At 41.4% G+C, this 14106-nt stretch overlaps 1 long non-coding RNA gene across 1 annotated transcript; it reads right to left on the bottom strand.

Annotated features, from left to right (window-relative positions):
- Positions 1–2294: 2294 nt before the first annotated feature.
- On the bottom strand, positions 2295–4063 carry LOC134080606 (uncharacterized). The gene is made up of 4 exons (XR_009939235.1): positions 3953–4063; positions 3330–3366; positions 3144–3235; positions 2295–2554 (listed from the first exon to the last, which is right to left on the bottom strand). It is a non-coding gene; the product is annotated as an uncharacterized LOC134080606 (long non-coding RNA).
- Positions 4064–14106: the final 10043 nt, after the last annotated feature.

Here is a 14106-nt window from a genome sequence, read left to right as displayed (position 1 = left end):
CAAAAATACACAACGCTGAACTATTTTGATACAAAATACAAAGGCATTTTCATAATCTCAATAAAATGCAAATTACAAAATAGTATTTTGTATTTGAAATACATATTTCAAATATAGTACTTTCAAATAATGAGTTTCATGTTTCTATTGCTGTTTGACATTTAGCCAAAGCTAACGTCGCTACCTGTCAGCCCTGTACCTGCTTAGCATGCTAGATTGAGGGATGTTTCTCTCCGTTCCATGAAGCGTTGCAGTACACCGACGATCGAGTCACATTTTATACCTTGACAAATTTTGATAGTAATGCTTGTTAAAATGTTGTCTAGGCTCAAATTAAATATGATCATGTTATCATCAATGGAGGCGCCATCAAGTAAAAGCCTGTAGTCTGACGTTAGCAGTTGTAGCCTCGCTTTATAACGTTACTTGAACGTACTCAAGGTCAATGCCACTTACGTACTTGTTTTGTTTGAGTAAATGCGTGTAAACATGTCGCCTAGACTGACACTAAATATTATGCTATCGGCAATGGAAGCAGCCAGCAAGTACAGTAAAAGCCCTTAGTCGAGGCTAACCTTTGCTGTTGTAGTCTTGCCTCTTTATCTTCTAAAAGTAAAAGCCCTTAGTCGAGGCTAACCTTTGCTGTTGTAGTCTTGCCTCTTTATCTTCTAAAAGTAAAAGCCCTTAGTCGAGGCTAACCTTTGCTGTTGTAGTCTTGCCTCTTTATCTTCTAAAAGTAAAAGCCCTTAGTCGAGGCTAACCTTTGCTGTTGTAGTCTTGCCTCTTTATCTTCTAAAAGTAAAAGCCCTTAGTCGAGGCTAACCTTTGCTGTTGTAGTCTTGCCTCTATATCTTCTAAAAGTAAAAGCCCTTAGTCGAGGCTAACCTTTGCTGTTGTAGTCTTGCCTCTTTATCTTCTAAAAGTAAAAGCCCTTAGTCGAGGCTAACCTTTGCTGTTGTAGTCTTGCCTCTTTATCTTCTAAAAGTAAATGTGCATTTGCCAATTGAAGGGACCATAAGGCATTTAGAGGGGGTCGTCACTATTTATATGCGAAACAATATGACTGATCATGTTGGTTGAAAAGTCATCAAAAGATGACTTTCAAGATTGGTGTCAGTCTGTGGGCTTGGTAGCTGTTGAATGAAAGCTTCTTATCTCAAGTTCTCATTCATTGTTAAGGAATATTTAAAAATGTCAACTATCTCTCCAATAGACCTCTGAAGTTCGCCTACAAAAAAGCCACCATCTTTGCCCAAATAAGCAGATCCGGTATCTTGAGATTTTTTCTATGGGAAAATAACATGGGGTTTTTCAATTATCGCACCTGTTAAACTCTCGCGGGGATGAAGACGTTGGAAATGCAGACGTTTTTCGCTACACAGTTTTGTCCACTGCCGTCTAGTGGATACTGTGATCTTCGGTAGGTGAAGACGGCACACTTTGATCTTTGCTACCCCAGAGCTAACTTACAATGCAACTTGCCATAGGCAGTTAGCTTCAATTAACTCCCGGATCTCCTTATATGGGCAAAGATGGCAGCTTTGGATCCTTTTTGTAGGCGAACTTCAGAGGTCTATTCCTTCTTTTTCCTCCTTTAGGCTAGAGTACAGCCATTATTGTCTCTGGCGACTAGAGATATTGGTTGTCAAACAGACTCACCAGAGAGACAGAAGCGAACTGTTGGTACACAGCTATCTCTACGGACTCTTCGGTCTCACTTCAAAAGTGAAGGTACAGATCTCTCCCAAATGGTTTACCATCTAGCTGTTGCACCTGTTAATGCTTGAACTTGTACTGCAGTAGGTGTATTGTCATTGTCTCTATCCAATAAAGCATTTCTGTAATGTTTGAATTTGTACTGCAGTACACTGTAAATTTTGATAAGTTGACTTTACTTAAAAAATGTACGCAAACTCATTGCCTTGAAAAAAGTAAGTTCAATGAACTTACATTTTTTAAGTGAACACTGCTTGTTTATTCTGAGTAAGTAACACTTAATAACTTACACTTTATAAGTGAATACAACTTATTTATTTTAATTAAACTGTACTTAATTAGCTAATGGTTCTTAGTACTCATATACCTAGAACCCATAGTTCTCATGGAAGCTTGTTTTTTCTGAGTAAATAATACTTAATTAGCTCACATTTTTAAGTATGTACTACTGACTTGTTCTCTGGTTCAGTTTACAATGTCTATACAAGCAATGTATGTAAAAACATCTAACAAAAAAAACGAAATGAGAAGGTTGGTTTAGGTTAATCACAATTATTTTTATTTTTAATTATCCAGCATTCACATAGCAAACTACCCTGCCATTCAACATATTTAAAGTAAAATAAGAGTGCTTGGACTCCGCAGTAAAATAATAATAGTAATAATTATTACATAGTAATATCAAGCAGAAAATGAATATTATATTATATCAAGCAGAAATAAGGTGCCACCATAACACCTGACAGCAGCTTGGACCCTGGAAATGATGTTAGCCGTCAATCTCCCCAAGAACAGTGAGCACATCAACACATGAGATGGTCCCATCAGTCACAGCGTCCTGTGAAGACACATATGCAAAAGAAAGTCTTGTTATCATGTGTTGCTACTAATGAACAAAGCTGTGACCACAAAATGAGTCCACCTGAACACAATCTACTTTCCAAGTGTCAACACTTACCAACTGTCCTCCTACCAACTCCTCCAACCCCAGCACAAATGACAGATTAACCAAATGTGACAGTTCAACGAAACCTTATGATACTGGGTTGGAGGAGCTGGTAGAGGACAAGTTGGTAAGTGTTTTCTGTAATAAACTCCGGGTTCGCTAACTACGTTGTTGGTGCTTCCTTTTAAGTGTAGGGACCCTGAGCAAGCTACTGATGAGGTCTGGTGCTGTTTTTAATATTATTGGTTAAGATGCTTTTTTGGAAGTGTTTGCTCACCGCCAGAATAACACTTTAAACTATTTTGGAAAATGTCCAATGGGCCCCCTCCTCACCCAAAGACACTGACAATATAAACATGCAGAATAAGTGGTAATTTCCTATGTGTATTGCATAACATACATACTGTACATACATAAATAACCTAACTAGATATGATAACTTGCTTTATTTCTTCTTATTATTATTTCCAAGTATACTTACAAATGCTGTGCTGTAGAATTCGCTGGACTTGATCCATGTAAAACAGGAATTCCCTTCAGGACAAGAGTGCGTTGGGCTATCACAGTCGATGTCTAATGATAGAGACAATAAAGATTAAGACATTCGCAAGACACAAACTGCTACTTTAGCAAATAGCCTTATCAGCACGAAAAGTGCAGTACTTACAAGTTCATTCAGGGATTTGGTCTGCTTGACAACATCTCTGTAAGAGGAAAGATCATGTTAGCACCAAGCTCAATGAAATGAACTCAATTATATAAATAGTAAATAGTAATCTAATGTTTTTGCTCAGACAAAATAGGCCTACTTTGTATTGATATGAAATAACATAAAATCAAAGAATTTGAAAGCAATTCCTGTAGCTGCTAGCTGCTACCATGAGGAAAAGAACTAGCTAGTGCTAATGACCAAGCTGCAATAATTCCAGTTGAAAAATGCTAGCTAATATGGAGGTCGAACATAATCATGCTTCATACCATTTAGCTGTTACACATGCAAACGTGAAACTGGAGTTATTGGCTTTGGAGTTTTTAGAATCAATCGTTTTCAGTGATGAAAACACATGAGCCACGTCCGAAAAGAGTCTTTGGTAGATCTACAGTTTAGTGTTTCTAACAGATAACGTTAGCAACAAACGTTGGGCTAGCGATAGCTAGACGCTAGGCTATGATACTTAACATCACGACAGGCACAAGTCACATAGACATTGACATATGGTGAACAAAACTTAACTAGCGTTGAATGAATAATACATAAAGAAAGCAAATCAATTTCAAACGTTTACTCACCAAATGAGCCTGTAAAGTACTCCAGCGATGTCCATGCGTGTTTAGTCGTGTGTGTCGTGTCGGTTGGTTTCTACTAGAGGCTTCTGCGCATGCCCAAGTGTTGGACTAGTGTTTTGTGAGTGACCTGAACTTAAAATGATTTAGTTGGTTTGACTTTTCGCTCCCAAAGTACTACTAACTCAAATAAAGTGAGTATTCTCGACAGATTGGTCAAAACTAAGTCAACCCTACTTAATATTTCTTATTAATTTGAATGTTAGACTTTACAGTGTAGGTGTATTGTCATTGTCTCTATCCAATAAAGCATTTCTGTAATGTTTGAATTTGTACTGCAGTAGGTGTATTGTCATTGTCTCTATCCAATAAAGCATTTCTGTAATGTTTGAATTTGTACTGCAGTAGGTGTATTGTCATTGTCTCTAACCAATAAAGCATTTCTGTTCAAGGTGTCCAGGCTACTGTGGTCACGAAAGACTGTGGTGTGGGCACGGCCACTGTACACCTCACTGCCCCACCGCCTTTCCAGACTCCAACTCCCATAAAGCGACCTCGCCTGGAGCAAGTGGACGAGGACGAGGAGGAGGAGCTTGATCTTGAGGGCAGCACGTCCGACAATAGCACCTATGATCCCGCTAAGTCAGTCACAGCCTTGACTGCATCAACAGACATTTCGTGAGTAACTCACATCTTTCGGAAGTAACTCCTATCTTTCTGTGTGTACAAGTTTTTGCGTGCTATGCATCATGGCTTACATCATGTATTTTCTTTATTCAGAGATGTGGATTCAACTCCAATCCATGAAGTGAAGAAATACATTGTTTATGAGACCTGCATTATGGAAGTGTTCAAGGTTTTGCCCTGTGTGCCAGCATCCATGCACCATTCAAACAAGACGGCTCGGGACACTCATCTCTGTGGTGCACCATTCAAACAAGACGGCTCGGGACACTCATCTCTGTGGTGCAGCAGTGCCCCCATTGCAGAGGTGTGGACTCGAGTCATGTGACTTGGACTCGAGTCATGTGACTTGGACTCGAGTCAGACTCGAGTCATGAATTTGATGACTTTAGACTCGACTTGACAAAATATAAAAAGACTTGCAACTCGACTTGGACTTAGACATCAATAACTCGGACTTTCACTTGGACTTGCGCCTATTGACTTGTAAAGACTTGCTACTTCTTATAAAAAAAAACAAAGATAAAAAGACAAAAGTATGTTGACACAGACTTATCTATCTGTATGTGCCTGTGTGTGTGTGACAGACACTATGCCCGTATTCGGCACAAGATCCAATCAAATCACTTAGATTATTTTGATTCGACAGCGGCCATCCACGCGGAACAAGCTCCGCTTTAACCCTCTCTGGTCCAGGGCCAGACAACGAACGTGCATGTGCTAGCAAAATGATACCGATTATTTCGTCTGCCCACAAAAATGACGTGGAGATCAACAAGAAGCGAATCGCGGTGTGAGCTTGTTAAATTCCTCCCAGCTTCATCCGAGCCTGCTTTTGATATAGGCTACTATGAAACAAAACTGGTAGCCTACCCTCAGGGTTGGGTAGTAATCGAATACATGTAATCTAGATTACGTAATCAGAGTACAACAAACAAGTAACTGTAATCAGCCCAGAATACAATACAAAAATGTGTAATCAGAATACAGTTACATTGTTGGGGATTACCTGATTACATTTCATCACGCAAACAATTAAAGTTTTTTAATGATAGCCTAGCCAGTGTTTTAAAGGAGTGTAGTTCAGGTAGTTAATGTCTTGAATATTAACTCCCAAGTATTTTATGTAGTCTGCATCCCATCTCAGGTCATACTTCCTTGATAAATAGTCAGGTGGGACATAGTTGAAGGTGAGCACTTGGGTTTTTTGTACATTTAGTTTATATCCTGAAATTGTCCCATATTTGTGTAGTGTATCCATCAATTTGGGGAGTGTTAATGTGGGTTGTGAGATAGATTAGGACGTTGTCTGCAAATAGTGCAAGTTTCTGCTCGTCAGTGTCTATTCTTATCCCTTTAATATTACCATTTTGCCTAATTCTCCTTTAATATTACCATTTTGCCTAATTCTCCTTTAATATTACCATTTTGCCTAATACACTGACTCAGCGGTTCAATAAACAGGGCAAAAAGGAGAGGGGAGGCAGGGCATCCCTGTCTTGTCCCTCGCTCCAAAGTAATGGATTTTGATAGGGCACCATTTACTTTAATTCTAGCTGTGGGACTATCATTGAGGGCTTGAAATACGCGTCTAGGCTAATCAGAATGGCCTCTGCATTCTGTTGATTGATATGGTTAACAATATGTGTTCTTCTCAAATTGTCGTGTGTCTGTCTCAGTCTGATAAAACCTGTCTGGTCCGTATATGGATAAGTCTCTAGAGGCAAAATCCTGTCTATCCTATGTGTCAATATTGATGTGAACAATTTGTAGTCCACATTAAGAAGACTGATGGGATGCTAATTGCTACATTCAAGTTTATCTTTTCCCTCCTTTGGAATCAAGGAAATTATCGCTTCTCTCCATGAAGGTGGGATTTTCTTTTCCTGCAGGATCCAATGATAGGTCCTCAATAGTATTGGGGCTAGTATACTGAAGGTAATGATAGGTCCTCAATAGTATTGGGGCTAGTATACTGAAGGTAAGTGCAATGATAGGTCCTCAATAGTATTGGGGCTAGTATACTGAAGGTAATGATAGGTCCTCAATAGTATTGGGGCTAGTATACTGAAGGTAATGATAGGTCCTCAATAGTATTGGGGCTAGTATACTGAAGGTAATGATAGGTCCTCAATAGTATTGGGGCTAGTATACTGAAGGTAATGATAGGTCCTCAATAGTATTGGGGCTAGTATACTGAAGGTAATGATAGGTCCTCAATAGTATTGGGGCTAGTATACTGAAGTTGCTCGCGTAGGGCTTTACACCACTCAGCACTAAATCCACCTGTGCCTGGCGACTTACGAGCCTTCAGGTTGGAGATAGCAGAATTCAGTTCTTCAATTGTTATTTCTGATATTAACGTTTTATTTTCTTCTTCTGATACTGAAGGTAAGTGTTTCTGAAGTGTTATCAATTTGTGGTTGAGAGTTTCCTGTAAAATTCCCAATTGCTATCGGGGGGGGGGAGTACACATTCAGGAGAGTGATAACTGTTCCTGCCAGCTTTCCTATTGTCATGACAAACCTTCCCTCTGTATCTGAAACCCTTGATAAATGCTCATAATTCAGCCCCCTTGCCAGTAATTGCCACCCCCCTTCTACGTCCCGATAGCCTAGAAATCTAGACGCCCCTAGTGGCAGCAAATGTAATTTGGCTGGCGGGGCAGTCTAGGCACGATCCATAGAGCCAGGGAGCTGAGAACTCGAAAGACCAGCGGGCCAATCACAGCGTGTATAGAGTCGGTGGGTGGGCTTAACATCATGGTGACTGACATGCGACTAGAAGTTGCGACGGTAACGCATCCTGTTATTTGAAAACAAGAAGATGATTCATTTAGCGTTATCCTATTGCGTGGAGAGGGAAGGTTACGCATCCTGCTACTTGAAAACAAGAAGATGATTCGTTTAGCGTTATCCTATTGCAGGGAGGGAATTTGAAAGACAACTGTTTATCCCACCCCACCGATTGAGCCCTGTCTACGGTGAGTGTACAACAAACAAGTAACTGTAATCAGCCCAGAATACAATACAAAAATGTGTAATCAGAATACATTGTTGGGGATTACCTGATTACATTTCATCATGCAAACAATTAAAGTTTTTTAATGATAGCCTAGCCAGTGTTTTAACCCTTAAACAGGCAGAAGTGAAAAATTAGTTGAAAAAAATCATTTAATGTTATTTTTTGTCTCATTTGCACCTAAGGAAATCATTCCCATACTCATTTTGAAAATATTTTGTATATTTTGGATTTTATGAGTTGTATCTCCCAGGATACGTTGCCCTATTAAGGTACGAAATAAATCAAAATGGTAAACATTTTAATGTTTTATTTAATAAACATAACTGATACAAGCTTTATTTTCTTGGCCATTTATTTAACAAATATTATTTTTAAAATTAATCTTACATTTTTTATGAAGCTCTACATAGTATGAATAGCAAAATTTGTAGAAAAAATAAAATAAAATATTAAATTCCAAAATGTTTTTTTTTTTTTTTCAAATCCTGATGATTAATAGGTGGGGTTAAGGGAGAGCCCCCCACATGATGGGTCAGATGTTAATAGGTGGGTATAAGGGAGAGCCCCCCCCTCCACCAGATGTTAATAGGTGGGGTTAAGGGAACGCCCCCCCCTCCACCAGATGTTAATAGGTGGGTTAAGGGAACGCCCCCCCCCTCCACCAGATGTTAATAGGTGGGTTAAGGGAACGCCCCCCTCCACCAGATGTTAATAGGTGGGTTAAGGGAACGCCCCCCCCCTCCACCAGATGTTAATAGGTGGGTTTAAGGGAGAGCCCCCCCCCCCCCCCCCCTCCACCAGATGTTAATAGGTGGGTTAAGGGAACGCCCCCCTCCACCAGATGTTAATAGGTGGGTTTAAGGGAGAGCCCCCCCCCCCCTCCACCAGATGTTAATAGGTGGGGTTAAGGGAACGCCCCCCCCTCCACCAGATGTTAATAGGTGGGTTTAAGGGAACGCCCCCTCCACCAGATGTTAATAAGGGAGAGCCCCCCACATGATGGGTCAGATGTTAATAGGTGGGGTTAAGGGAGAGCCCCCCTTAAAGCCACACAGAGAAGGAGGGCCCTCGTGAGTGGCACAGCAAAAGGGGTCCAGTTTCCAAAGTTGGCCGAATCATGTTTAACTTCGACAGTCACTAAGCAAACAATTAAGTAAACGTCTTTGCATGTTTATCAGCATCATTGTCTATTAATCAAACATAACTCACCGTTCCAGCGAGATGGATATAGGTAATCTCATTATTACTAGACTATCACCGTCTGTGTTTGCGGGCAATGTTCCCTCTAAGCTGCGCGCGTGCGCGGATGCGCAGGCCAGTCGAAGTGGCCGCGCAACAGATTTTTCAGACCGCGCATATTTGTCAGACCGCACAAACTATTATTTTTTTTCAGGGGTTAAAAATGTGACTATCAAACGCGATGTAGCCTAGTTAGCAAACATTTAAAATACTGACATGTCTGACAACCAAGTCAGATGTAGACAACGTTACAAACAAAGTATTCTTAAGGCTCTTGGCGGGTACCATGACGAAAAGAAAGGCTGAGCAGGTGCTCCAGAAAAAGGTCTGCCTAACATTTAAAAATGAGTGGCTAGATGAAATAGTCCAAACTGACACAAAAGATGGTCCAGGTAGATGCGCCGGCAAGAGTCTTAAAGTGACAGTGCACCATTATAAATGAATTAAACAGCATCATATTAACCGTCTTTAACACAATTACTTTCTCATTATTGTTATGTAAATTCTATATATATATGGGGGGGGGGGGGCATGGTCATTTTTGGCAGGTCGCGTGGTTGCGAATTGCTCACAGCGGTAAAACCTGCGCTCAGAAAAAAAACATTTTGCTCAGTGCTGAAAAAAATTAGAGGGAACATTGTTTGCGGGAGAGGACTCCCTTCTAAATGCAGTCTGGCCGGGAACATCGTGTGGAATTTAATGCCTCGGTCCTTCAAAATTCTCCTGACCTCGGCATACTCTTTCGTCTTTTGAATTATGTGTGGAGGGTAGTCGTTGTCCACGTTCACTTTTTGGCCTTGCCAGGTCAATCCCTTCTTTTGCCATGTGTTGCGCAGAATAGTTTCTTTGACTCTATAACTGGCGAACTTCAACAGGATGGATCTCGGTTAAGCAGTAGAAGGTGGCTTAGTTCCAAGCGCACGGTGTGCCCTCTCAATTTTAAGGCTTGTGGTGTCCGTAATGTCCAGATTGTCACCAAGCAACTTTTCAATAAACTCGATCATAGACGGGAATTCATTCTCGGCTTCCTCTAGTATCCCATAAATGCGGATATTCTCTCGTCGTGATCGGCTCCCTCGATCAGTTATCTTAGCTTCCATCTGCGCTTGAAGTTTTATAATTTCTAAGATTATGTCTTCTGTATTTTGAATCCTGTTCTCAGCTTTACCAATTCTTTCTACTGCCTCGTCCAGTCTAATGTTCGTTTTGGTTATTTTCTCCTTTATGTCTTCTAGTTGTGTCTTATTATCCCGGCGAAAATCTCGTAATTCTTGCATCATGCTAGTGGTGTCAGTATGTTGATTAGCCTCGGCCTCATGATGGTATTCGGAGAGTTACTCGCTGCTGGACGCAATTTCGTCTTGTCTTTTTTTGCTTTCGTTGACATTATCGCCCTTTTAATGCAATAACTTATTACTCATTCATAATTCTCAAATTAAGGACACATACTACATTTAATTATTTCGGGAGATGGTTCCTCATGCTGCCATCTTGTCAGCGTCTCAACCGGAAGTCTGTAATATTGTTTTTATGTAGCCAAGTTTGGTTTTTGTGACTGCAACTCAATACAGTTGGGTGTCATGAATAATTTGATAACTCGTTGACTTTGCTGAACTATAGCCTGTAGCTCAGTTTGAATGCAGTACGTGGCCAGAGACGGTTCATAAAGCAACTAGACAATCTTTGACATTGCTCTAGCTTACCTTTGAACGTTGCTTTCTCGTTTCTTGTGCTGTCCATGAACGTAAATGCACTAACTGCTAAGCCAAGGAAGACACCAGGGTTAGCTAACTTATATTCTCATTTAAACCTCTCAAATTGTTTTTTAACAAACTCAACACGGTTATGCACAGGTGCAACTGGCCAGTGGCCATGCATCTGGAAATGAAACGATAGCCTGTACTGGCAGAATAATTTGACCACCGTTCTAGAATATGACCATAGGGCAGACTACTTCAGGCCCATACAGGCGTCTTTTAGCGCAGGTTACAATCCTTATTGAAGCCGCTAGGGTTATGCTATAAACATACGGAGGAATGCGGTCGTCGAGGTGTCCCGCCCCAAGAATACATGACTATGTTAAACTCAACTAGAATCGCCACCATTATCCATAAGTTGATGTCAACAGACCAAGATTATTTGGATAGCCTATAGAAACTAGAGATAGTTAATGTGACAATAATATTACTAAAAAATAGACTTGGAGCAGTGATTTACTGAGGAACTAGTTTTTGTGGAGGATGCATCTGGGAGGTCGCTGCCCCACCTGCCCATATGGACGGCACGCGCCTGATGCTGAATCTACTGTGACCCTTTCCCCTGAAGATTACCCTTTTCTATTCATTGGATTACAGTAGGCCTATACCTTTTTTGTAACGTGCGCGTATTTGAGATTCCTTTTCACATAGGTGTCGGAGCGGCATCTCAACAGACTGTAAGCTAAACATCTTTATTCTTTTCCAGGAGATCCCACTTTTATTTTTGGACTGTTTGATTCAGATGCTTGATGTTGGGGCTTTTGCGCACTGAACTTTCGGGGGTGTTAGTGTGATTTGCGAAGCTGTGCGTTGTTACACAAGTGTCGGGCATTCACCGCGCACCGCGTCGGTTGCACGCTAGGCGGTCGCAATTTCATTCATTCTTTAATACACAATAGAGTGTGACATATAACTTATTTGTCTACATGACTACACTGTTATGTCCGGGCAGGCCCTCAGTCAGTATAGTATAGATGAAGTTAACTGATGCGTCCTTTATTCGGTTGCTTGTTAGATAACTACACTGTTATGTCAGGGCAGGCCCTCAGTCAGTATAGATGAAGTTAACTGATGCGTCCTTTATTCGGTTGCTTGTTAGATCCGCCCATGACCTTCTGCGTCCTGGCAGACTTTTTGGACTCACTCTTAAAGGGATATTCATCTGGCGTAATAATCAAGGCAACTTGCAGACTACTGGCACTACTACTGCTTGTTGTCTATGGGGACTATTTTCAGGTGCTGCGTAAGATATTACTGCGCCTATGGTACGTTTGCAAGTTGCCTTGATTATTACGCCAGATGAGAGTGTAGTTCCATGTCAAATCAGCCTAGAAAAACACCAGGTTTCATTTTCAGTTGGTCTTATTGCACTTTCTAACTTGAGAGGAGACACATTTTAAATGGGAAATTTACCAGAAATCTTAGTCACTTTTAAACATGAAGCTAGCAGGCGAGAAGCTAATGGTCTAATCTGATTCAATGATCTATGCTAGGCTGAAGCTAAAAGTTGTATCGCCAGACTCACAGAATGGCTGGATGAACGAGAACAAGGTAAATATCGATTGTTTTGCTCGAGGGGAGGTGGAAAATGAGCGTATTTCCAAAAATGGCGGAATATCCCTTAAAGAGATGTGAATCATGTTTTGGCCTACAAACCTTTTAAAATATCGAAAACGGATCATTGATGAAAAAAATATCATGGATCAGGAGAAAATATTTTTCCTCGGCCCTCCCCGCAGGGCAAAAAAAATATCCTAGGCCCTCCCCTAAGGCTAAATAATTTCTCCTAGGCCCTCCCCCCTGACGACGAAATATCGTAGTCCCCTAAACACATCCAATATGCTGTGGGCGTGATAGATAGATAGATAGATAGATAGATACTTTATTGATCCCCAAGGGGAAATTCAAGGTCCCAGCAGCTTAAGACACCACACACAACATACAGTACAATGTAAACAATGTAAACAGGAAAATTAAAAAGCAAATCAACAATCAACATGACTAAAGGAGCAGTAGAATACTATAGATAAGGTATGCATGAATGTACTGAGGATTGGTACTGTGATCCAGTCTGAGGTGTGTCAAGTGAGCTCCAATGTTAGTGTGGAAATGTGCGCCTGAGCTGAACTTTGGCCCTGTCATGCAAGAGCTCTCTCTCTCTCTCTCTGGCAAGAGTGCGCGATGTCCCGTGCCTCCCGGTTTGCTTTGCTGAGGGCTGCCGCTCCGGTGTGACGTCACACCGAGAGAGGACACGCCGGGTTGTGTTTGGTACTTCCCGGTTGGGCGCGTATTTGCAGGGCGAGCAATGCTACCTTTCTAGCACTCGCAAACGGATCAATCCAACGGCACTTTGCGAGTCGGTCCTCATAAACTAGGATCAACTGTCCTACGCAAGCCCCCACGTCTCCCGCTTTACCCGGAAGCTGAGCGAGAGAGCACTAACTATGCTGTGCAGACGGCAGAGATGTGTCTCTGTTGACAACCGGATTATCCGTTATGTCAGTCCATGTACTCCGACCAACACCCACCCCACCGCCCCATCAAATAGCCTCCAACGCCCCAGCCCCATGTCCACAGACTTGTTAAGCTCGAACGGGGTGAAGCAGCAACGTAGCCTACCGTTATTAGCTACACACCAACCTCTTCGTGCAGCTGCCCCGACTGAAAAGAGTTTAGGTAGCCTTGTCGGAAACACGGGTTCATCACATCTACTCTATCTATATTGAAAGACACGGGTTCATCACATCTTGTCTATCTATATTGAAAGACACGGGTTCATCACATCTTGTCTATCTATATTGAAAGACACGGGTTCATCACATCTTGTCTATCTAGATATTGGAAGGGTGGGGTTGCAAGAATATGCCTGGACTGTAACAGCCCACAGCAGGTTCAGTCTGTGGCATGTTCAACCCTTGACATGCAATCATAAACTTCACAGACAACTCTGCTCCGGTTTGAAACATTTCCGGTCACTATATGCACATTACTAACGACAGGCTACTTGTTGCATACGACACTGTGTTAAAACGTTTCAGCAACCAAGCCCGGTTAATATCCATATCTGCGGGTACATATAAGCCTACAATGTATAATGAAATACTATGTGTACAATGTTCTAATGTTGTTAGTATCAGTCCACTGAAAAGTATGTTCACAGTGCCTACTCGTTTTGGGGAATCTCCAAATCAGAACGATTTATGCATGGCTTGTTTACAGTGTTGTCATGAACCTTCAAGCGATGCCTGTTCAGTTGTATGCGATATGTTGAATGAAGGTCATATAGTTATTGCACAACAATCATAACAGTGTAGTGGTTTTCATGAAATATAACTTTTATTGTCATATTTAGTCACGATTTCGGCAATGTTGAGGAGGCAGTCTCAGACAGGCAACAGGAATGAGCTCCGCCAAGTGGTTGATGGTTGACCAATCAGAATGCTGCGTGCCGAAAGA

This window comes from Sardina pilchardus, chromosome 1 (genome assembly GCF_963854185.1).
Source record: "Sardina pilchardus chromosome 1, fSarPil1.1, whole genome shotgun sequence".
Taxonomy (NCBI): Eukaryota; Metazoa; Chordata; class Actinopteri; order Clupeiformes; family Clupeidae; genus Sardina; species Sardina pilchardus.
This window is presented reverse-complemented; position numbering and strand designations above follow the sequence as displayed.